This window comes from Cuculus canorus, chromosome 11 (assembly GCF_017976375.1).
Source record: "Cuculus canorus isolate bCucCan1 chromosome 11, bCucCan1.pri, whole genome shotgun sequence".
Lineage (NCBI taxonomy): Eukaryota > Metazoa > Chordata > Aves > Cuculiformes > Cuculidae > Cuculus > Cuculus canorus.
The window spans coordinates 13,537,582-13,562,080 of record NC_071411.1 but is presented as its reverse complement, the minus strand read 5'-3'; the positions used below and the strand labels follow the sequence as shown (position 1 = coordinate 13,562,080).

The 24,499-nt window shown below is 40.5% G+C and overlaps 1 long non-coding RNA gene across 5 annotated transcripts in view; it reads left to right on the top strand.

The window, feature by feature from the left end:
• The window catches only part of LOC128853238 (uncharacterized), a 176,940-nt gene that overhangs the window by 25,192 nt on the left and 127,249 nt on the right, over positions 1 to 24,499 (top strand). For all 5 annotated transcript variants that reach the window (XR_008451594.1, XR_008451590.1, XR_008451591.1 and 2 more), the window contains exon 2: positions 20,475 to 20,683. This is a non-coding gene — a long non-coding RNA (uncharacterized LOC128853238). The remainder of the gene's footprint in view (positions 1 to 20,474; positions 20,684 to 24,499) is intronic.

The following is a 24,499-nucleotide window of genomic DNA, read 5'->3' as shown; positions in this document are numbered from 1 at the left end:
ACACTGAACATCGGGAGTTCATGGTCTAGTGTTATTGTGTGTGTATGTATATACATTCACATGTACGTGTGTGTATATTTGTCAGTGGTAGCTGAACAAGTCCTGCTATTATGACACTACTGCACAACACCTGCATTTGTGCAGAATGTGCAGTAATTTGTCAGTTTTCAAAACATTTCTCTTTCCCAGGTATTGGATTTATGCTGTATTTATTTATTTATTATATAATTTGTGTCTCTTCCAATTCATTCTGTCTCATGTTTTCCTTATCAGTGTCAGTTGTAGTCAATTACTTGCGTACAAAGATTGAGGACCTAATTTATGGCATGATGACATACAGTAGATACACTGCTCCCATTAGAACCCGATGAAACCTCTCTCTTAATTTTCTCAGTGTGCCAACTCAAGTCACAGAGGGTAGACCTTTGATGAATAAAGCATATTTTCTTACTTAGCTCCATTCCTAACTAGCTCAACTTCTAGAAATAACATTGGTTAGCCAATGAAAACACTTCTTTGATAGGGGTAGGAATTCAAGATAAAAAACAGCTGGGTAAGTTTTTTTAGACGAAGGGAAACAACTTTGAACTCTGCAGACAATGTAGTTTAAACCCAAACAGATGTGGCTTAATCTTGTTTTTGATCCTCTTGTAGATTTTCTTTTAAAATGCATGCATGTGCACAGAAATGATGACTTTCAGATGTCTTGACATAATTTGTTAGAGTATCACCTTGGTGCATAAATCTTCTATGCCAAATACTTCATGTCTTTGAACATGGACTGAAAGGTACCAGAGACAATTTATGTTGTTCTTTTGGCGCTATCCTGCAACTGTGTAAAAGAAACAATATCATCATACAAACATAAACTCTGTAAAATGAGAAACTCAGATGTGCTGTTCTGGTTCCTAATAAATCTTTTTACCATGATGGGCTTTAAGTAATTCTAAGACAGAGAAGACAATATCAGACTTTTTCTAAATTATCCGTCCCCTTTGATCTGAACCCAACCCTATCTTACTTTGATAGCTATTAGTCACATCTGGCATTTTCACATGCTAATTTCCCTCTCCTTTCCCTGTATATTAACAGAAGTGGAAGTAAACATATAAACACTCTTCCTTTCAATAGATAATCAACTTTTGATATAAATATGGTAGTGACACTGTCTTTCAGCGCGTGTTCCAATCACCATTAAGCTTCAAAGCTCTGCAATCAAGACCTGCTTCTTCCCTACAGCCAAATCAGAGGATTGAATACAGGAGGGCTGGCTACAGATGTGACTCTACACAGATGCGAGCATCTCTTTCTCCTTGTCTCCTTTCCCTATGAAAATCAGGGAGGTTGGGTGGAAAAGATTGAGTGCTGCAGGAGGAGAAGGTCAGGAGGCAGCCAGCATGAAGAGAAACCCCTTTTCTGCTTGGCAGAAGTGAAGAGCACTCTGAAAAAAGTGGTGATACGTTGGTACTTTAAACTGAGGTTTGGGAGCTGAAGCAAGTCCCACCAATAATTGCGAAGAAGAGTAACTTAGAGACATTTGTGCAAATAGGTGCATATTTTTAGTGAGTCTCATTTTTGGTCCCTACGTCTCAAAAATATTCAGGCCTTTCTTTCACACACATTGAAACCAAGGGCAATTAGTCATTCAAATACCTTTTGAATATCTCAGCCTTTCTGTGTTTTTCTAAAGTCTCTGCTTTTAGGATGAAGATATTATATGACACTCAGCAAGGGAATTTTTTTTTTTCTAATCTTCATGGTGGAAGGAAAAATATTGGAGGTGTAATGCAAATGTGTCACAAAAAAACACCAGAAAAACCCAAATCAATTCTCTTAAAACAAACAATTTTTCTGATTTCTAGTAATTCTTTTAGGGGGCTGAATTGTTATTTTAGAACTGAATACAAGTGCTGTGTGTTCCTCTGCCTTCATCATGTCGCATTAAGTACTTGTATAAATGATCTTTCCTGCTGAGCTTGAGACAGCTGTAGGCTCACTCTGTGGCTGCGATGTGTTGGCGCTATCTTGTCGGCAGAGCTCTAAAATTACCTAAGTTTTTCCTGCTTCACCTCCTCTAACACAGTCACTCCAAGTGCAGGGACCTGGAGGTAGGTCTTTTTAAAGCTAGAGATAAAGCCATCACGTGATTCCTTACAAGATTAAAACCATAGCTTGTAATAGAATAAATACAGCCAGATATCCTGGCTTTTTACCATGACCTAAGCAACTGTTGTTTTAGCAGATAGTAGGAAACTATTAGTAACCTATTCTCAGTGCCTGGTGGAAAAAAGGGTAAAGCTGCTGTAGGTCTAACTCTAGAAGCTCATCTGGACTCGTGTTATTATCTACCTTACTAAAGGAGGCAGCTGCTGCTGCTCCATTTCTTTCAAAAACTTCAGGGTGGCTCTCTATTTTGTCAATACTTTCTTTTTCTTCTTATTTTTGTTCTATCCACGGGAACAGGGTTTTTTTTTGTATACAGACAGATTTGTTTTCAATGAATCTATTGAAACATTTCACTGGTCCTTTTTTATAAAGTCTTTGCCTGATTTGCTACCCAAGATATGCTTTACAACAGAAAATACTCACCACGGAGAGCTGACAGTCTAGGCAGCCTAATAGCACCCATTGCTTTCTGTGCACAGAGGTCAAAATACTCAGTGTATGCCATCTTGTGAATAAAGCACTCCAGTTTCAGATAACAAGCTGATACTGTAGCTCTACTTAGTAAAGCATGGCCCTGTATTACATGTGCGAGGCTGCCAAAACACCTGTGAGTTAGCAAGAATTGGGTCTCAAAAAGAACGCTGTAGCTCTGTGCCTGGTTTATGTAAGTAGTATCATGTTTAACAATCCTGTATCTCCGTAGGTCTGTACTTGCAAATATGAAAGCAGATGGCCAAAGCGCTTGAGATTTGTTCTAGTTTCTGACTTCTTGCTTAAGGTCTCTGCTTGCGCCGCTCAGGAGCAGCATGTCGTGTTATGCACTTTTCATAGCATCTTCCAAAAGTGCCAAAATCTCGGTGAACGTTATGCATTCCAAATGTCAGCATCACACACCTGAGAGGCTACATAGCTTTTGTGTGAACTTATGCTTTCATTTGAGCTCCATCAATCCACAAACAGCACTGGAGGGAAATGTTAGTTTGGCATCACCAAGAGGAGCTGGTTGACAGGCAGGTGGAAGAGGAGGCAGTAATGAATGGCAAGAGCAGTCATTTGCACAGATGACTACAGAAAACCTCTAATCAATTAATAATTTGCATGTTCAGAATAAAGATGAGTTGAGCAGTAAATTATTAACTGCAGTCTAATAGCTTCAGCTAGATGATGGCAGATAATGTGCTATGCTCGCATTAGCAAATAACAGAGGTAGTCAGGGTACATAAAAAATCCAAAACTGTTGCAGTGGAATCTAAAATATACATATTCAGCTTGAACAAAAATTCTCTATTGGCTTGCCTTGTGAAGTAGAAGTTGGGGTTTTTTTTTTGTTAAAGAAAATTTTTACCAATTATTTCTCTTTTACAAAAAGTTCTTGCTTTTCAAAAAAGAAGAAAAGAAGAAAGAAACCTTCAGACTTCCTCCCACGTCTCTGCTCCCCCAAAAGGAAAAACAAATAAATAAAAAGATAAGATTTTAATCTTGATAAACTGCTTGGATTTTTCTGAATGGCTTCTTTAAATCTGCTGTCATATGCTTTATCTACGTAGGTGTGGATGGCAAAGTGCCACTACACTCAGCAGTTGCATCTGTGAGACACCCTGCTATACTCAAAGTCTGGAATCAATCTTGTGTGGACATCCATGAGACTATGCCTTTTTGCCTTTTCAGGGCTGTTTCCCTTATTGTGCTGTGGGTTTTTTTTCATAATTCTGTTTTGAGAGGCGTACTGTAAAAGCATAAAAATTGGGATTTATGAAATAATCTGAAACATTTAACTATTAAGCAGCTGCTGACTCACTATATATCAACGTTAAGTTGAAGGCAGCCACTTCGTCAATGTTATGGCTAAAAGACATACTTATGATTTGTAATTCATGTATCACATCCACTTAATATTGGTGCTTTAAAACTTGTTTCCTCATGTGCAGGCAGCACTTACCTTGTGCATCGTCTTCATAAGTTTTTAATGGTTACACAATGTTATGTCAGTGATGTCCAGAGATGCTGCAGTAGTTTGAACAGCCAAGTGGTGAAATCCGTGGATAAAATCCCAGGTTTGTACTGCAATCACTTAGTGCTTATCTGCTAACGTGTGTTTATCTTTCATTCTTTGCTTTTAATTCATCTCTTCACTGCTAGCTGATCAGAGCCAGCAGAATATGCTCTCACTGATATAAAGGACTTTGGAAACTGCGTTTCACAGATGGAAGTTTCTCTAGTAGACCTTTCCAGTCCCTGCTGTGCCCTCAAGGAGCTTTGCTGCTGCAACATGTGGTCCATACATGCTATTGTAGTCAAGATAATTGGCTTCAGTTAGAGCTGAGCTAGCCTTTACACTTCATAACTGGTTGAAAAGTATATATTTGTCTCCGCATCCTCATTTTTGGATGGGTGATAATGTTACAGAGCCAGAATTCCAGACTAATGCTTTTCCTACTTTCAGTCTTTTTGAAAGACATGAACTGTGGCCCACCTCATTATCCATCATTTACAGACTTCCTTCCCTCAGGGATGCTTTGTGGATAATGTTGGCATGGGTGAACTTGCTGCAACCTAGGGGGGATGCAAGCCATATTAGCCCTACTTATTTTTAAAGTTAGTTGCTACCTTTATTTTTAAAGATAGTTACCCTTTGTGTGTAAACATAGACGGGAGAGAAGTTCTGTAGTGTTATGGAATTGCTCTTGATTTGTATGGTTGTTAGCTAAACAGTTGAGCTCACTGTCTCATATCGCCTTGTCTTGCTGTTGTCATGGTTCGGGTTGCCATGTATTACATATTTGGCCTGGATATCATTCCTGCCGCTGGCTGATAGCACAGAGCATCTGGAAAACTGTCTCGTCAGGGTATTTGCAAGCTCTGCCATCTGTGGGCGATCCAACGCTGGCACTGTGGGCTGCTGTCTCCTGCTGGTCTTCTCCCAGCGTGAGGAACACAATGAATGGACTCTGCAGGGGCTCAGCTAGGCTGGTGTTCCCATTCCCGGAGATCTGGCACAGTCTAGGTTTTGTGTAGGTAGCTGCAGCAGAGTCTGCAGTATTTGTGTATGTCCAGTATAGATACAATATTTGCGAAATGGGAGAACATGAGCAGAGTTACACAAACAATATTTCCTGTATTTAGGAGTCACATTGCAGCTGTGTGGATTTTTAAACATAAAGGCCTTTTATGATAATAACATCAAGTTAGGGAGTAAGTCTCAGATATCTGCTTAGTAACAATACAGCTTCTACATGCTTCTCTGTGATGTATTTTACACTGTGTTTTAAAAGTTGTTTCTCTCTCCTTCATTTCTGACTTGTTGGGAAGGCTATTTTTTTGACAGGAAGCTGTACATGGGACTTGGGATGTACCGTCTGGTTTTAGCACAGAACTGTCTTGTGATTCAGACCAGTTTGGATGTGGGGTAAAATTTTAACAGGCTCCTAAGTCACTTAGGAAACAAAATGGTGTTATGATAATTGCTACAGCTATTTCTAGGGTGCTAGATCGTGCCTTGTACTCACATTGCAGTTAGCGACACAGTCAGTGTGGAACAAGCACACTTCCTCATGGGTGCTGTTGCTGTGTGTACGTGTGGGATGCATTTTCCTGCTCTTTAGTATTTAGTATCTAATATTCTGTTAGCTTATTAGATTGACAAGAAAAATGTCATACTCTGGAAATGTTTATTCTAGAAGTTAGAGCAGCTAAGTTGTATCATTTTACTTTTACTGATCACATTTGACATGATTTTTATGTTGAGCTAAGGAATGCCAAGTAATTATTTGCTACCAAGGATGATAATATTTGTTGAAAATTCTACTAATATTATGGAATAAATCATCCAACAGGATTCATAATGTCTCTTTTTTGGAAACTTTGGGATTTTCTTCTGCATTCAAATTCAATACATAGTAAAAATTGTTTGTCTATATGTATCACTTGATAGAAAGTACTGTTATGGGTCCTGGTTGATGTTTTTAAATAGCAGATGTTCAACATGCCTCTGGAAGTGCAGGTCCAAACCCACTTATCACCTTATGCTCTAATGCAGTTGTTTCTGGAGCACTAACACAGATCAATTTTGCTATTGGAATCTTTAAAGGCGTGCTTGTAGTGGGTTAATAGAATCGAGACTTATCACTAAGCACTTTTACATCCAAAGTATGTAAAAGTTTGTAATGTACAAACTTTTGGATGTAAAAGTGCTTAGTGATAAGTCTCGATTCTATTAACCCACTACAAGCAATTGTCTCTTAGGGACAGCATTTACATTACAGTTTGGAGGGGTGGGAGAAGCAAGGGAAGAAATGTACTCGCTGATCTGCAGTGAGAGTGCAGAGCAGCTCAGGACAGAATTAACTTAAAACCAGTTAAATGCAGGGTTAAACATCCTCCTCTTCCTTTGCCATGAGATTTGAGATGGAGTCCTACAGCAGTGGTCTGTTTCTGGTTGCCCGTTCTTGTGCCATGACCACTGGAGACAGTGCTGCCTAACTCTGGGTAAGTTAATTCAATTTGCCACAGTCTGCGTATTTTTAAGAGTTAGCAAAAGGTTAAATCAGAAAGTGTTGGGAGATCATCCAAGCGGATTCTAAGGGAAACAGAGGAGTCTAAATGCAGAGGGGAGAGTTGGAGAGGACTGTAAAACAGAGCCAAGGCTTCCCCCTGGAGCTCTGCCTCGCACCCAGCTGCTGATGTGGAAATTGCCATTTCATGTGAAGGAGCATCAAATCATGTTCATTAGGCTGGAGCTTGAACTCGGAGAGGCACCCCTCTGCCGAAAAAGCTCTTACTACTCCTGTGATTAGTGAGTGTAATTAGAAAGTCTGTGTTCATTGGAAGGAAACTACTTTGGTCTACACTCTGGTATGGATTAAAATGAAAACCAAAACGTCACTGTGTTTTGACTAATTGCTATTGAGACTTTTCAGCAAAATGTCAAATCTTGAAGTGAGGCCACATCAGAAAATTAAAGTACAGTAAGAGCATGGCTGGTATTTAAAAAAAAGAGTCTGATGGATAGATCTAAAGGAAAAGAAATTACCAAACACAATTACTTGGGCTCCATAAAATGAAATTCAAGTTCAGTATATCAAAAAACATGTGGACCATATTTGAAAACATTTTACACAAAAGCCCAAGAGCCAAAATGGGAAAGATGTGGCTGTAGATAAGCTCTCATGCTCAGAAGACAGTATAGGTCATGGATCAGGCATGAGAAAGGGAAACTAAAGGCAGGGTCAATTGAATATTTTGTTACAGAATTTAGTAGGTTTCAGTGAACTCAGAGTATTTGTTCCCAAACCTGTAGAAGGAAGGGCTGTTATCAGCCTCAATGGATTTTAACTGAGGACTACATTGAATGAGATTCGTGAGAGATGGTCATAGTTCTCAGATTCTGCTCATTCAAAGGGCATATGTAATTCCAGTGTTGACTGTCAGCAAAAGATACCTTGGCAACATTTTCTGGTTGGAGTAGTGAGACAGTCAGTTAAAACTCTAGAGTTTTGATGGCCAGCTCTAGTGGGGACACAATACTTTCTTTGTCTTACTGGTCTGTGTAGATGGTATAAGCTGGACCAGTGGCACATATCTTGAAACAAAGCTCTCATTTTGGTTGGTCTCTCTGTAGATCAAGTTTTCAAAGGTAATCAGAAGCCTAAAACGCGAAGGCAGAAACCTAGCATTTTTCAAAGTTGGTACCTGGTAGATACCAGAGTTTATCCTGGACAGTTTTCTTGTAACTCGTTAAAGAATAATGAAACACAGCTCTAAGTACAACTAACAATTTAATATGAAACAATTGGAGGGAATTATGCTGTGATTGACTGCTGGAGGCAGGGAAGGGCATTTCAGCCAGTCTTTTCTGTTGAAGGCTGGTCTCCAGGGATCCTTTCTGTTAGCCCTTTGTTCACAGTCCTCTTCTCCAATATCTGCCATGACGGCTGGTATTTTTTATTCCTTTGCTTTACACCTGTTTTGCGTTAACAACCAGCAAAGTTGAAGCATGACGAAGAGAATTTGTCATATTATTGTGGTTCTGACACAGCTGAGGTAGGACGCTGATCAATCATGTACGGGTGGCTGGCTCGTCAGATAGCACAGTCCGTGCACACATATCTTGTTGCTGAAAGCAAGTTGAAATCATCATTGATTTGCAGGTGGATTAAGGGACGTAATAGTATTCCCTTGCTGAAAGCCAGAAAGTGGCCCATTAGCAAGCATGGTTGGATGGTTTCAGTGGGCTGCTTTCCACGTCTCCATTCCTTTTGTGTTTATAACTCAAGGAAGGAAAAAGGGATAAAGAGAATTTCAAGTACCACCCGGGACCTTCACTTAAATTTAGGTCGGGAAGTGGGCATCAGTGTAAAACCAGTTTCTACTGGTCACGGTATTTCCAAAGGAAGAGATTCCAAAACAGAAACAAATCCTGCTGCTTAATTGTTTTGCCCTTAGAAAAAGCATATCTTCCTTAAAGACTTTATTCAGTACTGCTTTTAAGATAAGAACTGACCCCACTCATACTGATAGTGGTGAGGATATTATCTGGAAATTACATAATTTTAATTATTAATACATATACCGTATCACTGCACTTGTGTTTCTCAGAAATGAACTATTGTCTCTAGGTGACTGAAAAGCAGATCAGGAAATGTAAGGGAAGGACTCGGTGCCACTTTAGTTTTGTTTTTTCAAAAGTCAGCACAATTTCCATCTGATGTAAATTATATTATATGCTTTATACAGTTTTGTTCTCAACTATCGGCACTAAAAAAGTTTGTTTCTAGCAGATTCTTATCTTATTTTTTCCCGCATGCATTATCGTTTCCCATTTACTGAAGGAAACCTGGAAGGATTTAAAGAAAAATTGTTTAAGAGGGAATAAATAATATTCACGAGATGCCTTTTGTCCTGTAGAGGAGGTGGAAAATGCCAAGATTCCAGACTAATTCTTAGAGATAGCTGATCAGCATCACAACCTGCCTTGCAGATGATTTCTTCTGCAGCAATTGAAAATGGGAATACTTGGTGGGAGCAACAAGAACAGGAAATTGCTGCAGCATGAGACAGAATGGGTGTTTGGAGATTTTTGCTTCAGAAGTGGTGTGAGTTGAACAGTGCTGCTGAATTTGAGTTACAGCTGAACATTTTGTTGTACTGTTTACATTACATTTTAGTGTGTTTACCAATCTAAGTGAACACTTTGCAAATCTGTGTAGGCAAGTCTTTGCAAGTGATGGACTTTGTAAACCTTTTTGTTGTTGTGTATGTTTAAATACTATATATTGTTCCTGGTACAAAACAAAAAGTTAGTGTTTAAAATCCTAAACACTTTAAGAATACGGTATTTCAGCAATTGATTCTGAGTTGGGAAAAAACCTAGAAATGTTGATACCTGCACAGAATAGAAAGTTCAAAGGTATCATAATGCCTTAAAAGAATCAAAACCTTAGTGCTGCACGACCACTGTACGTGTGTGCCAAGCTCCTTGCTTGTAGTGGTGTTTCCATGATCTCCTACCCAGGAGAGGAGGGAGTGGGTGATGCAGCATCAGGGTGTGATGTGGCTCAGCTGCTGCAGCCCAGGTGGGCACCGCTGAGCTGATCCCTGGCAGGTGTGAGGGCTCCAGCAGCTGCAGGGGATGAGAGGAGCTGGTCTGGCTCCTACCCAGGGCTTCTGAACTGCTCTGGGGTTTTGGTGTCCTGTTGGAGACTGCTGTGCAAGTTTCTTACTTATTACTGTCTGCAATATGGCAGATTTTGGTTTTTTTTTTCTTTTTGGACGCTGGTCTCATTCTTGTCCTTGTGGCTGGGTAAGTATGAGGTTTTTGTGTGGTGTGGGTACTGTGCAAGCAGGCTGCCTTGGGGGTGATATGTCATGTGAGTATGAGCAGTGCCTTTGTTTTAAGAGGGGAAAAAGGAAAAAAATCTCTAAGGACTTTAAGAATTATTTCTTCTGTAAGTCCAGCTTTGATTCCAGTTGTGTGGAAAGTATTCTTGCAGGTCTGAGAGTGAGAAAGAAGCTTCCTAATTAATGTTTAAATACCTGCCTCCACAAGCACTCTGGCATTGCTTTTACATCACAGAGTAACTGAATAGTTCCAGGACTTGGTATCTGGAGGTCTCTCAGCTCTAGGAGTAATAGCTTCTGTTATTATTGTTATTATCTTGTACAATAACTGGTATCACTTGGTAAGGTGAACTTATGTGGGAGTTTGAACTGTAGCCTGTTGGGAGTAAAGTTCTAGGAGGTCTTTCCTTTCTTTCAGAGGTATTTAAAGGGAAAATTTCTGAGTTTAGATTTGAGAACTTTTTATTGATACAGGCCTGAAATCTGGCCTGTTCTTGGTCTCTAGACAATGCAATTTTGAGGAGGAAATGCCTTTTCTAGTCAATACAAACTACTGTTTTTCTCTGGGGAAAATAGGAATAATTTTCTTTCTATGTTGAACTGGAGTGTCTGAGCCCTAAATATAATCAGAAAACATTTAACATCTAATCCTTGTACAAACATAATTATCAGCTTTATAGTCATGCTTTATACTATCCAGGTGGATGGTGATGTAAATGGAAAGGACTGGCCCAGAAGGAGAGGGGATTTATTTAAGATAATTTTGGAGTTAGCACTGCTAAATGTGGCTCCTCTGTTCCGCTGCAGTGCTGGGGGTGCTCACAGCTGGCTCGTTTGAAGAATGTGACTGATATGGATGGAGAGGTCTTGCATATGCTCCTGAAAGATGGAATTTGATTACAAGAGAAAGAACACTTGGTTGTGTAGGGTACGTGATTCTATGCAAGGTTTCAGGCTCTGGGAGATGCCAGTGCAGATGGTGTATGCAGCCACAGCTCCCACCCGTGCTGAAACACCCAGCATACAGAAATTTTCAGTCTCTGCTTTGCAGCCTGCGCTGCTGTGAGATGTCACATGAGAGAGGGAGGGTAAAATGGGGAGAAATAAGCCAGTGACTTTGTCCAGTAGCCAAGTAAGATGCATGGCTCTGTTTGGGAGGAAAGGGACACGGAGTAGATGGGAGGGAAGTGGAGTCAAGTGTTTACAGCTCTTTTACTATCTTCAGCTATAAAGCAAAGAGATGGTTATTTGGCTCACTCTTGCTGCAGATGAGGACCCTAGATAACTGAGAAGAAAAGAAAGGAACTATAAGTTTCTGTGATTTTTCTGGAAAATTAAATAGCATGGCTACAGAACACTGAAGTGATCAGGGATTACTGAATAGTTTCTTTCAGACCAAAGAGGTTTCTCGCACTGTCCCCCTCTGTCTCAGTTCCATAATCCCTCTTGTCTCTGCTATGTGGCATGCTGAGGCATGCAGTACCCAAACATGTGTTCTCCCCTTTGTCCTTCCCCAGCCCCACACAATACAGATAGCTGATATCCCATTGCTTCTCTCGTCTCTTGCGGTGTCCCTTTTCTCCCTGTGTACCCTTGCCATGTGTTTGCTACATGGCTGCAGGAGTCCCTGCTGAGGGAGGGAGCAATAATGCTTTTGAGTGCTGGGTCTGGAGCCAAAGGACCTGAGGGCTCTTGCTCTGTGAGGAGAGTTTTGGATCAATGTTGTTGCAGTTGATTAAGGAAACAGGTCAGGTCTCGGTTCACAGGTCTAAAGTGGTGTTTTACAAGTAGTGGTATTGGAGTGTATGGTCTGTTACTGGTATCACTTGGTAAAGTGAATTCATGTGTAAATTTGAATGGTATCATGCTGGGAGGAAACAGAATTCACCAAGAAATTATTCACTTCTTGGAGGTAGTGCCTGAGTTTAGGACCAGAGGAGTTATGGAAGTATGAGTATTTGACTGTAGAAGAGTATGGGAGAATGACTGAAGTGTGGACAACAGGCTTAGGGTTTTTTTTTCTGAGGCTTAAGAGCACAGAGGTTACCATTATCATTTTTCAGTCCTGACCCAGTTAAGCTTGGAGAAAACATGCTAGAATCATGCAAGCTCTTTATCCAAAACACACTCAAATGGCTTTCTTGGAATGACATGCAGAGCTCTAAATAATACTGTGTATGTTCTGTTTGGAAGAAATCTGAAGAACCACATCTGAAAAATTTAGAGATGGTGTATCCGTCAGTGGAAGGAAAACTTATGCTTTGGTTTGCTGGTATTTATCGGGTTTGAGTGTTGCAAAGAAGAACAAGCAGTGCAAAAAACTGCTTTCACTCCTCTGCTTTCTGCTGAGAAGCAGGAGCTGTGGCATGCAAAGATTAGAGCAGTATTGAAATTTGAAGGATATTATACTTCTATCCAGATCTGAAGAAGCATTTGGCTGCACTTAGCGGTTTTACATGCCTTAGCATGACCACGCAAGCTGTTCTGTCACTTAAAGATTGAGTGGGAGCTGGGATCCTGCTGTTGCTGTAGCAGAAACAAAGGGTGTTATAAACAGAAAACCACTCTGCTGCAATTTCTAGTGGCTGCCATCAATATAAATGTGGAAGGTGTAAACAAGAAGGAAATGGAGTACCAGAAACCTTTTCAAATTGAAATGCCACAGGACTTTTTCCTGTTAGCTGTGTGCTGCACGCAGCTAATGAGAAGACAGTCATGCCTATTTTCAGAGTAATCAGTGAGAGTAGGACTGTTGGATTGATTAGAGAGCAGATGTACAACAAGCACAAACGAACAGAGGAGGAGGGCTGGAGGGAGGCTTGCAGAAAGCAGGGGTTGGTGTTGATGGCAACTCAGATAAGAGAACTGAGCATGGCTGACACATTGTGGGTGTCAGGGCTCTGGGGAAGCTTGAAGTTTGGAAGAGGACTTCTGTCTTGTGTTTACTGCCTGCTGTGACATGCTGTTACAGGTGCTCTGCAAGAACAGACCAGTGACAACTGTGTTACCCTGGCTCAAATATTGCTGATCTTAAGGATTTCTTGGCATTGTTGTCATTATTGCTATTATTCTGTTATATCCTTCCTGTGGCTCTGTCACAGTAAACTTTTGTAATAAAACTCTTCAGTGTGGGAACTGTTGCCTTGTCTAGAGTAGTAGGAAGGGATGCATGTAGCACTACTGTGGCAGGATTTTGCTCATTGATTGCAATCTTCCAACAGCACAGTCTATAATGTAATAAGAAGCTATACAAAACTTGATAAAGGTGGAGAGGAACTTCCTTTAATACTGACCTGTATCGGGTGACACATGAACTAGGCTGGCTTCTGGGTAGATATGTTTTTTCCTCCAAAGTTCCTGCACTTGAAACGTGCCTTTTTCAAGGTCTGCCGTTTCTGTTGCATTACAAAGTGTTGACTCTTCCCGATTTGGGTGCTGTTCTTCTGCTTTGCTCCCTTTTTACTGCAAGAATCCTTCCGGTGCTGGAGGAGTTAACTGCAGCATTGTGCAATTGCCAGGCAGCGTGGTTTCTTGTGTCCTTGTTAAAAGGAGACATTGCCTTGTAAATATTCATCTCTGAGATACGACTATGCCTTAGACCACAGCAGCTGCCAACAACTTTGTATAATATATTTTGGCAGGGCTGAGTTGATAAATGAAGCTAGAAGCATGAGAAGGAAAACTGTGGGAAACTCTTATGCTATACTTATAATATCTAATCTAAATTAATATTTCTGAAACATGTTGTCTGCTTTAAATTTAGGCCCAGGGGAGAAAATGTGCTGATACATATGAGCAGTTTGATTTCCTTCCCAAGCTCAGCCAGACTCTTTGCCAGTGAAGGGCAGCAAGAAGCTTTGAAGAGAGAATCTATAAGCTTAATGTTCCTAGCTGTTGAATGAAAGATTTAGTTCGTTACAGAACTGACTGAAGGACGGAGTATCAGCATCTCAAAAGCCCTTTGGTGTTGTGTAATGCTGTCCCTTTAAGAAGTGCTTTGTTGATATAACTAGTTCTTGAGGTAATGACTTTTTAATGTATTTAAGGAAAACAAGACCACCCTGATCAGCTGTAGTTTTATTTTCAAAAGCAATTACGATTACTGAAATGTTGTCGCGTGCTATGAATCACTGTGTTCTGTGGCCAAGGTATCACAGACGTGCTATAAAACCATTAATTTAAGTGGTTATGGCTCAGAATTTCTTTCTTATTTTGAGGCAGTTTGGAAGCTGAACCAAGTGTAAACATACTGGTGCATACTTTGTTGTTGGAATCAATGTCCTGGTAGGCGTCAGTGTAAAAATGATGAGATTCTATGTCTGCTAACGGCAACAGGGCTGCAAAGGGGGATGCTGCGAAAGCCGAGTCATCCAAGGAGCATCATTACATGGGCACTGGGATTGGGGTCCTGCCTCTGCTCTGTCCCATTGTCCATCTATGTTAACTGTGTAGGCTGAGGACCTGACCTGAAAAAAGCTGTTTGTCTTTTTGTTTTCTTCTTTCTTTTTTCCTGATGTATCACTTTAGAGATCCCATTTGTTATCGGCCTGTAAGAAGTCACATGGGAAAAAAATCTTCCCAGCAGCTGTGTAATAGAGACTGCTCCATAGGTTTTCCTGCAAGTCTATCTCATGGAGAAGTGCTCTGGAACATGTTCTCTGACAACTGCCACTAGCAAACCTGTTGAACTTGCCACAAAATTCTGCCACTGGACTTGAACACTCCAGGATTTGTACCATGCCTTGGAAAAGCTGCTAGTGGACTTAATTGCTAGTAGAAGTCCTTCATAGTTGAGATGTAGCTTTTCAGGATTGTTATTGAGAAAAGGTCTTCTTTCAGTTTTGTTCTGTGTTTATATACATACAACACAGTCTAAAGACAAAAAATGGAGGTTTTGACACAACACCGCTAAGCGTTGTGTCAACACATGTTAAACTTGAAGGCAAGTTGAATGGCTGGATGTGAAAAAGCTCATAGTACTGTCAGCAGGGTGGTGTTAGAGACCCCACTGCATGTTGGGCTGAGTTTTCTGAAGTGACTGGTGCCTGCAGAAAAACATGAATCGAGTTCTGATTTCTTGAAGGTGTATACATCCTTTTAAAAGGTGTTTCAAGCTGAACACACACAATTTTAGCTACACAAAATACTAATTTTCAGTTTCTTCCTCCTGGGGTGGGGGGTGATGGCGTCACATGAGTGACTCTAAACCTGCACTACTTGACAGCCTGGCAGTAGGGTTAAAACACCTTATTACGAGTTAAAAGATTAGTCACTCGGCAAAAAATTTGGAGTTAAATACTATCTAGGTAGAAATACCAACTGAACTTCAATTAAAAGAACGAGCACTACTCCATTATTTGATGATGTTTGCTACTATTCTAATCAATATGAATCTTGCTTTTCAAGAGCCTTCATATTCTGTGTTTCTGAGCAGTGTTGGGTGTGTATTTCATTGTCAATCTCCTTTAACTCACTTTGTTTTCTCCAGCATTAATCTTTTCATGTCAATATTTTCTAAATCTAATCCAGCACAGCCTCTGGAAAATAAAGCAATTCTTTCAATTGATGAATCATACATCAGTATATAATATTTGAAACTTCTTTTCATCTATGAAGTTTTTTTCCCTGGAATGTGATTATGGAGCATAGATTAGAAATACACAAGAAGACCGTGCCACCTGCAGGTGCTGGAGAGAGGGTGCATTTCTCAACAGTGTCCAGCACTGGCTGAGCTGCCTCTTGCTCTGGTTTGCAGGTGATCAAAACACATATGCTTAGTTTTCTTTCATAGTTCAGCAAGTGAAAAGCACGGAGTATAGTAGGGATTGTTCTTCCACAATCCCCGAGTTGACTAAATGTAGGCGAAAATATCTCCAATGTGGCAGGCTCTGCGGAATACAGTTTTCCTTTTTGTTGCCTTCCCAGAAAGCAGCATGTGGAGCTCTCGGTGTGAGAGCCCCCGTGGGCCCAGAACCCTGATGCTTTGGTGTGTTGCCTTATGTGTTAACTGATGTTCCTCCTTCAATAAGAGGCTGATCTCTTACAGGATGTCTTAGAGGTAAAAAGATGGAGCTGTGTTTCTGCTGAGGGTGAACTTGTAGAAAGCTCAGTGAAGTTAGTCGGTTTTGACAGCTCGTTGTCAATTTTTTAGCTATTTGGGATTACGCTCTGTCTGAACCCCAAACCTGTCAAGTTGCAAAAACTGTGTAATAGCATCACTGGAAGCCAAGCTGCTTTTCAAGTTTGAAGCTGCCTACCAGTAAACCTGGAAAACAGTGAGAAAGAGCATGGATGGGAAATGATTCAAGGAGAACAAAACAAAGTAACAGAAGACAGCTTGTGTTGCTAATTACCTGCCATTCGGATTTCTTGAGTAATTTTTCATCCGTGAGCTATGTGGTCAAATACAGCAGCAAACCAAGAGTGTATATTCTAGCTTGTGGGAATGTTAAATACTGGGAATTGATGTTATGTCATTGCTACTACAGGTCCTCCATTTAGAATCATTGTGCTGTAGCTTGGGGAGTGCTGCTGGAGCTGGGTAGTTCATCATAAATCATAATTGCATAAAGATGATCTGCAGTATCTCCCCAGACTCAATTTCCACTTGTAATTGGCAAATGAAAGAAGACTTGGAACAATTATCTGATATTAATTATGTCAAAGACTTTTTGGATTCTCCTTGTCTTTAAAATCTCAATTCTTGACACAATTGGAGAGCTCTATGCAGGGAAAGGGGGAGGGAAAAGGTAAGTTATTCAGCACTTCTAGTCAGAAGCTGACTTGTGTGCTTGACATCATAGAACATCCTTCAGCGGCTTTAGCTCTTGAAACCTCGTGATATGCAAATATTACATTGGTGTATTAGGTCAGCAGCATCTGGGCCAGGAGCTTGATGCTGGACTTTCAGAGGAGAAAACGCTGAGCTTATAGTGCCCTGCATTCACAGAATCTAGTGCAGTCCTGCCTATGTATGCCTGTGGGAAAATGTAATCTCTTAAATTAAGTATTTATGCATAGTTGGCTGAAAACTATTAGCATATACTGAAAATTCAACCTCAGAAACAAAGCATTTGTGCCATACTCACTTCAATGACAGAGAAGCATTCCCCAACTAAGACTTCTATTGGCTAATTTATGCTGTAAGTGTAAGAATGTTTTTAGTATCATATGGACATCTCTAGTGTATGAAAAACTTTGAGTTCTAGTTTTGCAGTAGAAGTATCTATAAAGCATAGGTACTCTTGCAGGTGAGACTGGAGAATAATGCAAACTTTATTTTGGCAACATGCCTTCCTAATGCATAAGAAAAAGGAGAGGAAATTCTAACATAATGATGCTTTGATGGTCCACCTCCTCTTGGCCATGCTGTCTGCAGTTACTGAATTGTGTGCGCTGGGAGGTGACGCAGAGCTCCACTAATTCAGAAAAATCCTGGATTTGTGCTGGAGGTATGTTGTGCATAGGATGCACAGTACATCTTCTGGGCTAACATTAACTGTTCCTGTACTCTTGTCCTGCTTTTTCCCTACCCTCTCTGACATGGAGCTTTGTGACAGCTGTTCTGTGGAATGGCAGTGTAAAATAGGAATTCATAGTCCCTACACCAAGGAACAATTCTGCAGTCTATGAGAGCAAAAGGATGCTTTTTGTCTTGTTCCAAAGGGCATAAAGCCCAGTGGATAATATTGGTAGTTTAACATAAAGCTGGAGCAAGCTGCAGACAGAAATGGACTTATCTAGCAATTTATGCTATGGATAGAAGTTACAAGATTGTGTTTTCTTTGGATTTTTTTACCCTATGGTTCAGTGTGTAGTGGGTGTAAGGGCCGAGTTAGTGCTTCAGCCTTCCAGCATGTGGGCCATCAAATTTAGTTGCTTTAATTTCTTGATATCTATTTTATGAATGCTATCAGCCTGTAGTATATTGGTCACCTCTACTTCTCCCCCAGATTTATTGAAATCCAGGCAAACGCTTCCATGCTGGTGGAAGAGGACTGACAGATGCACAATATGAATGAACAGGAACCTCATTTTCTTACTAATCGAGGCAGGGAAAGTGGAAGTAGTCAAATATAAATATCCCCCTCCCTTGCATTGCTCCTGTTGGCTCAAGCACCCCAGTGTCTGCGGGGCTGGGAGGCGAAACCGTCCTCCGAGGGTAGCATGAATAATGGCACTTGCACTCTTTTAAATAATATGGGGAATAATATGCAGTATTTATCATATTTGTTTGACGGTTCGAAAACTACATTTTGCCTGAAAGCTGTACTCGGTCTGGCCCCTGGAGGGCACCAACAGCCAACGCTACAATTCTTTTCTCTTTTAGCTGTTGCCCGCTGACATCCAGCGCTATGAAGATGGCAAATATATCCCCATGAATAGATTAAATTGAACTTGCTTTGCCTTGCGTAATTTGGATATTCAAAAGACCAATTTCTTAGTGTAATTGAAAACCGCTACATTTCAGCCTTATGTGTTGGATCAGTATTTCCAGTTAGAATTCAAATTAATCTTTCTACCTTTAAACAAGATAACGAGGGTGTAGTTATATTTACTCAGCCTTTTAACAATCAGGTTCAGTGTAGCTGCATATGATTAACTACAGATACACAATTGCAAAAGGTTGGTACAGGCACGACTCAAGTCATAAGGGAGATTCATCTCCTAAGGCTGAAAATCTGAACTGGCAGTTCAACCCTCAGCCTAATGCCTGAGTCCTTCTGAAAGGGAAAAGTGAAAAGGAAGAGGAGGAGGGCAAAATGATCGGCTTGTGTATGCTGCCCTCTGGATTATTATTTTTTTTAATTTAAACTGGGGTCTTTTTGCTTTAAATTTGTATTAATGCAGCTTTACTGAATTGCTACCAATACCTGTGAAAAAGAAACATGATATCTGAGTGCATTTGTGGAGCACATCTGGTTTCTGTGTGGGATGGTCAGATGGAAACACAACTTTGAGGTCTGTGTATGGAAACATTTCTCTAGAGCATACCCTGTTCTGCATCACAGGCATCTGATGTGGTAGTAGGTAAATTGGGTAGTAAAATCCCTATTTCTGTGGAGTACTAATAGACGGCTTCAAAGAGCTCAGTTCTATAAAGCCTAAGGGATACTTTGACCAGTATCCTAATTTCAGGTACCTGGGAGTTGATGTAGACTCACTTGGTCTTTCGAGTAGTTTGGACTAACTCTTCTCTTCATAGGTTGTGTAACAAGGTGGAGCTCCTGAAGTTTAGGAGAATTATGCTGGACCCACAAAAGCGATCAAGTTTCGGTAACAGAAGTGTTTTCGGTCTCACTGGTATGAGACCCAGATGTTGAATGTCAAAAACGTCAAACAAATCTGCAGAGAGCAAAGCAAGAGAGCAACTGATCACAGGCTTTGGTGGATTCTCTGTGGCTTACAATGTCCATATGGAGATCAGATACTTCCCTGAAAGCTTAGCTCTGACTCCAAGATTAATTATTGCAAGTCCTATTGGCCTTATGTTATACAGAAGGTCAACGTGAAGGATGTGATTTTTTAAATTTTTTTTTAAACATTAATATGAAAGGGAAGTTTCACAAGGTCACATCAGACAGATTTGAGGGCAGACACTGTTCTGCTGCACTGTGTTTCTGCAATAAGGTGCTGAACAAGCCCATGTGCCCTGCAGCTGTTTTTCCTGCAACTTATGTGGGGTTTTGCACTGCTGAGAACTTGCGGTTGTTTGCCCAGTAGCTAGGAGGCATGGTGGGTAAATAAGTGCCTCGCTTTTCCCTGCAGGCTGATCCTCAGGGAAGCAGACACTTCCTACGGTGGTTCTGCTAGCTATTTCCTTTGCTAAATGTGAGAAGTTTCAGAGGATTTTTAATTCTTTTTGAGTGCGGGAGGAAGTACAACGATTGTCAATGGGAACAGTTAACACTTGAGCTTAGCACAGTTTAACTGCAGTGGGCTTGTGGTCTCTTGACAGTGAGCCTGTAATCCACATGAGCTGATGCCCTTCCATTGCCTGTGAGTTGTGTTTCCTTGCATTTGCAATAGTCTAAGACTGTGCATGTAGGCAGCTGGTGCGCAATAACTGCTTAAGCTGTGCTTACTTGATTTGTGTATGAGCATGAGGTTGCATCCTGAGGGCACCATTCGAAATACATGTTGTTAATACCTCGTTGTTATTGCATCATGAGCAACAGCCATCCAGAGATACCGTGAGATGGGGTTGTAGGTGTGAGTCTGGCCTGCCAGCTTGTGCAAACAGGCAAGAGGCAATTTTCTAACAGGCTTCTGCTTTGTGCTCTATCAAGCTATATATGGCTTATGCTTCATTAACTGAAACTTGCGTTCTTGTTTATACCTGTGTGAAAAGTAAGCAAATATTTTATTTTACACATGTATTTACATTTTAAGCGCTGATGTAATATAACACTGAAGAAGAGTGGAGTACTTTAACTGCAATGCTAATTGTCCTCCCTGTCATTCATTTACAGGTCTGGAGTGAGTTACCTCTGCATCCATCTCTGTTGCTGTATCAGCAAGAACAAGCCACGATGTTATAACTTGCGCTGGAGACTTTGTGTCTGAGAATAAGAAAGCACCTTTAAATACTCCCTGCCTCTAGTAAGCTGAATGCTCCTGGTTTCCAGCTCTGCAGTGCATGTAGGCACTTGGCCAGCAGGATCCGAGCTGGGCCTACGAGGTAGGTGTGAGGAAATTTATAATGAAGTCATTACATTCATTCAAGTTATTCTTTGTCTGTCCAGCATTTCAAATTGGACCATGGATCTGGTGTTTCAAGTAGTAACATGACTGCTGTTGAGCCAGTGCGGCAATGTTGGTTGGGATTTATTGGTTCCTTTGACATCTTCACCTGAGTCTGTCAAGGGAAATCTGTGGTTTGGGTATGAGAAGAGACAGAATTTGCTTTGGCAATCCCACATACAGTCCTTGAACTAATTTTAACTTGTAGGGATTAAGTAGACAGTCACCTACTCCTAATCTATCCACTGAATTACTCTACTGTCCCCAGCATAAACTGGGAAGAGAAGAGATTTATGTCCTAGTATACTTTTCTTGACAAGCTAACCATTGAGATTGCGGTATAAAATCCTCCCCTTATGTTACTGAGGGGTTTTATTCTGCATGGCATCCTGCATATGTTTTTCAGCCACAGACTGGAGTAATTCCAGGAAAGCTGCTCTGTTCTGTCACCTAATTAATAATATATCTCCTTAAAAAATAAATAGAAAAATCAGCGCTTATTTAAATGATAAGCTAGAGCAGCTTCAAAAGAGCTCTTTCAGTCCATGAGCTGCATAATACAGTGCTGTGTTACTCTGAAAATCCTAACTAGAACAAAACTTTGCATTATGCTTGTAAACTAGTTGAATGGTTTAATGTGTTGACTTTTTATGACTTTTTTTTCCTCTTGGAGAGAAAGGATAGAAAATAGAAAGCACAGTAGCTTAGTGAATTAGCGAACTAGTGGAGGTAAAAACCATCTTCATTCCCCTTCTGAAAGGGATTTGTGACTAAGATGAAACCTGCAGCAGCAAGGTGAAATCTAAAGCTGCGACCCAGCATTACTTCATGCTCAACCCACTGTTAGTCAACAAGCTGCTCTGGAAAGCAGCTTACATGACTGTTCCCTTCTGTTGAGGAATGCAGAGTAAAATAAAGTGTAAAACTAGGATTCGGGAGAGGATTTTTATCTACTGTTGTCACTGTGCAATGCTGGTCAATGCTTTTCATTGTGCAGCTACTCATAATGTGTTAAGAACTAATCCTTTAGCATGAACTTTAGCTATTGCCACTTCAGCTGATTCTCATAAAAGCTGTTGACACCTTGTCTTGTAATGCTTACCTTTATTGGCAGAGAAGAAAAAATTATTATTGCAAAGCCTAAATAATTATGAAAAGCCAGGTTGTTTTTTGACTTGTTTGTGGCAGTTATTCCTCACCCACACAGAATGTTGATGGGGGGAGAGGAAATGACAAAGATATGAAGTCTCAGTGTGTGCATTGCTAACAGACAAAGTTTCCTCCTCTTTGTTTTTTGTGGGTTTTGTGTGCCTGTGCTTTTGATTTTGTTCTGGTTGGACGGGAGTGTTGTTAGTTTTTTTATTTTTGATTTTTTTTTTTTGACAAATTGACTTTTTGCTTCTTACTGTGTCAGGGAAGGGGTTTTGGTTTGTTTTCCTCTGGAAATGTGGTTTGTTTTCCTCTGGAAATGTGCTTTCAAATTCAGAGGTTTCCCTGATTTCTAGAAAAGTCTATTGCAGAGGTAATGGCAAGGCTCTGGTTGTTTGCCCACCTCTTCTGTGCTGCAGTCTCTGACTGCTGTTCTTGCTGCCTGCCTGCTTGACCTGGTGCTCTATGTGTCTCCCAGCCTATTTTTCCAATGAGATAAGTCTAAAAAGTCCCGGGGCACAGGGATTCTCCAACTCGTATGATTTGGGGGGTAGCAAAGAAGACAAAAATAGTCAAACACTTGTTTGTTCTCTGATGCTGAAGGGCGCACTTCAGGACTTGGCTGTAAACAAGGTGAGCAGTGCCAGGTACCACTCATGGCGAAGTGGCATTAGGGATTTAAGGCTTGGGCTGTGATGAGATTAAAACACAGGTCTTGCAACACAAACAAGGATTGCTTTGATGAAAGCTGTGGCTTTAATTTAATTTGCATGGGATCTGGACGAATTGCCTATGTGATCAAACCAGATTGTGTTGTAAATAGGTTCACAGAGAAACTGAGTGGTGCCAAGTGAAAGGGGCTCAGTTCATGGGCCCAGAGATGAGACCTAATCTGAACTCATAGCAGGAGTGTGTGGGGCGTGGTGCAGGCAGCTTTTCATCTTCTGGTCCTCAATCATGAGATTTGAGAACTTGTAGATGGTTCACCTCTGTTATATTTTTGCTAGGGGCCAGAGGTAATTACATGCTATACAAGATATCGTAATCTCATATGGTGCTGTACACACCTCTGGAGCAGGGGGACTGCTTTGATTTGGCTGTACCTGAAGTGCTTTCATGGTCTATCATAACATAAGTCAATTTTAGCCCCGGTTAACAAACAAAACTCAGTCATCTTGAGAGTGTCTAAAATGGAATATATTAATAGTCATAGAGGCCATTGATTTAGGGAACTCTAAAACTTGTCTCTGCCCAGTATCTGAAAGATTTATTAAGAGAGTTCAGATTTCAGATTGCACAGGTGGTCAGTGTACACACAGGACAAGAATCATTAGGAGGATATATTCTTTAAAGTCATTGCCAGCATTTTATAAAATACTTTACTTAAACAAATGACTTTAAATAAGCTATATTACATTATCTTATTGCTAGGAATTAGATCTCAGAAAGGCCGAAGATTCCATTTTTTAGTAATCTGGTTCATGGGAGCCTCCTGGCTGCATTGAGAGTAAGAATAACTTCCTCAGCCAGGAAGTTAATTGATCCTTATGGGCCCCTTCCAACTCAGGATATTCTATGATTCTATTGTATATTAAGCAAGAATGATTTGGGAGCCTTGCCAGTAAATGATTTAGAGATCTTGCATTTAAATTCTCTAAAATGGTGTTTAAACTCTTTGTTTCCTTGATAGCTTGACACCCAGCATGGGAGATATGTTACTTAAACGTTTATCAAGTCTGCAAAAATTAAGTCATTCAAGTAGATAACATAAAAGATTTAAAGATGTCTGCATTTCAAGGGTGCTTTTAACAGGTGTATCTTTGCTGAAATTGTCCTGAGCACAATTGCAAAGCACTTTATCTACTGTCCTTCAGAGCTGGCTTCCAAACTTAATAATGGAAATTACCCCCACTTCTGTGTGTGTTCCTAGCTGCCCGAATATGCTGATTGCAACAGCAGGGAAGCCAATAGCTCCGTGGTATCTGAAAAGGATATTTATCTTGCATTAGTCGTGAGCTCCTAAAGAATCTTGGAAACATTTTTAGTTGTGAAATACAGTTCTTGAATTTGTGAGCAACTGCATAACAGAATCATGGTAAGATAGTCTGGAAGGATGCTAGAGAGGTCATGTATCTCATCCGTCAGCCCCAAGGCAGGATTAACTATATATTAATCCTGACAGATATTTATTCAATGTATTCTGAAAGATCTCCAATGGTAGAGGGATTCTCAACTAATCTATTCTGCCTTCTCATCCCTGCTGTTAGAAAGGTTTTCTTGATGTTTACCCTGAATTAGTCAAGAAAACTGAGTAACTTGTCTTACCTGTCATGTGTATGAAAAAAAGGTTATGTTCTACTCCACCTATATGAAGACTTTGAGGTCCCCCCATGAATCGTCTTCTCTTTAGGGCACATAGCACTTAATTTTTTTAATCTTCCTTCATGTCATGCTTTGTGAATCTCCAGTTAGTCTTGTTGCACTCCTGTTACTCTTTCCAGTTTGTGTGTCTCTTGATCTAGAATATCTTTTTAGAATATGTCTAAAATAGCATCCATCACCCACTGTTGGTTCAGTAACAGTGTTTGAAATATGTTTGCTATCA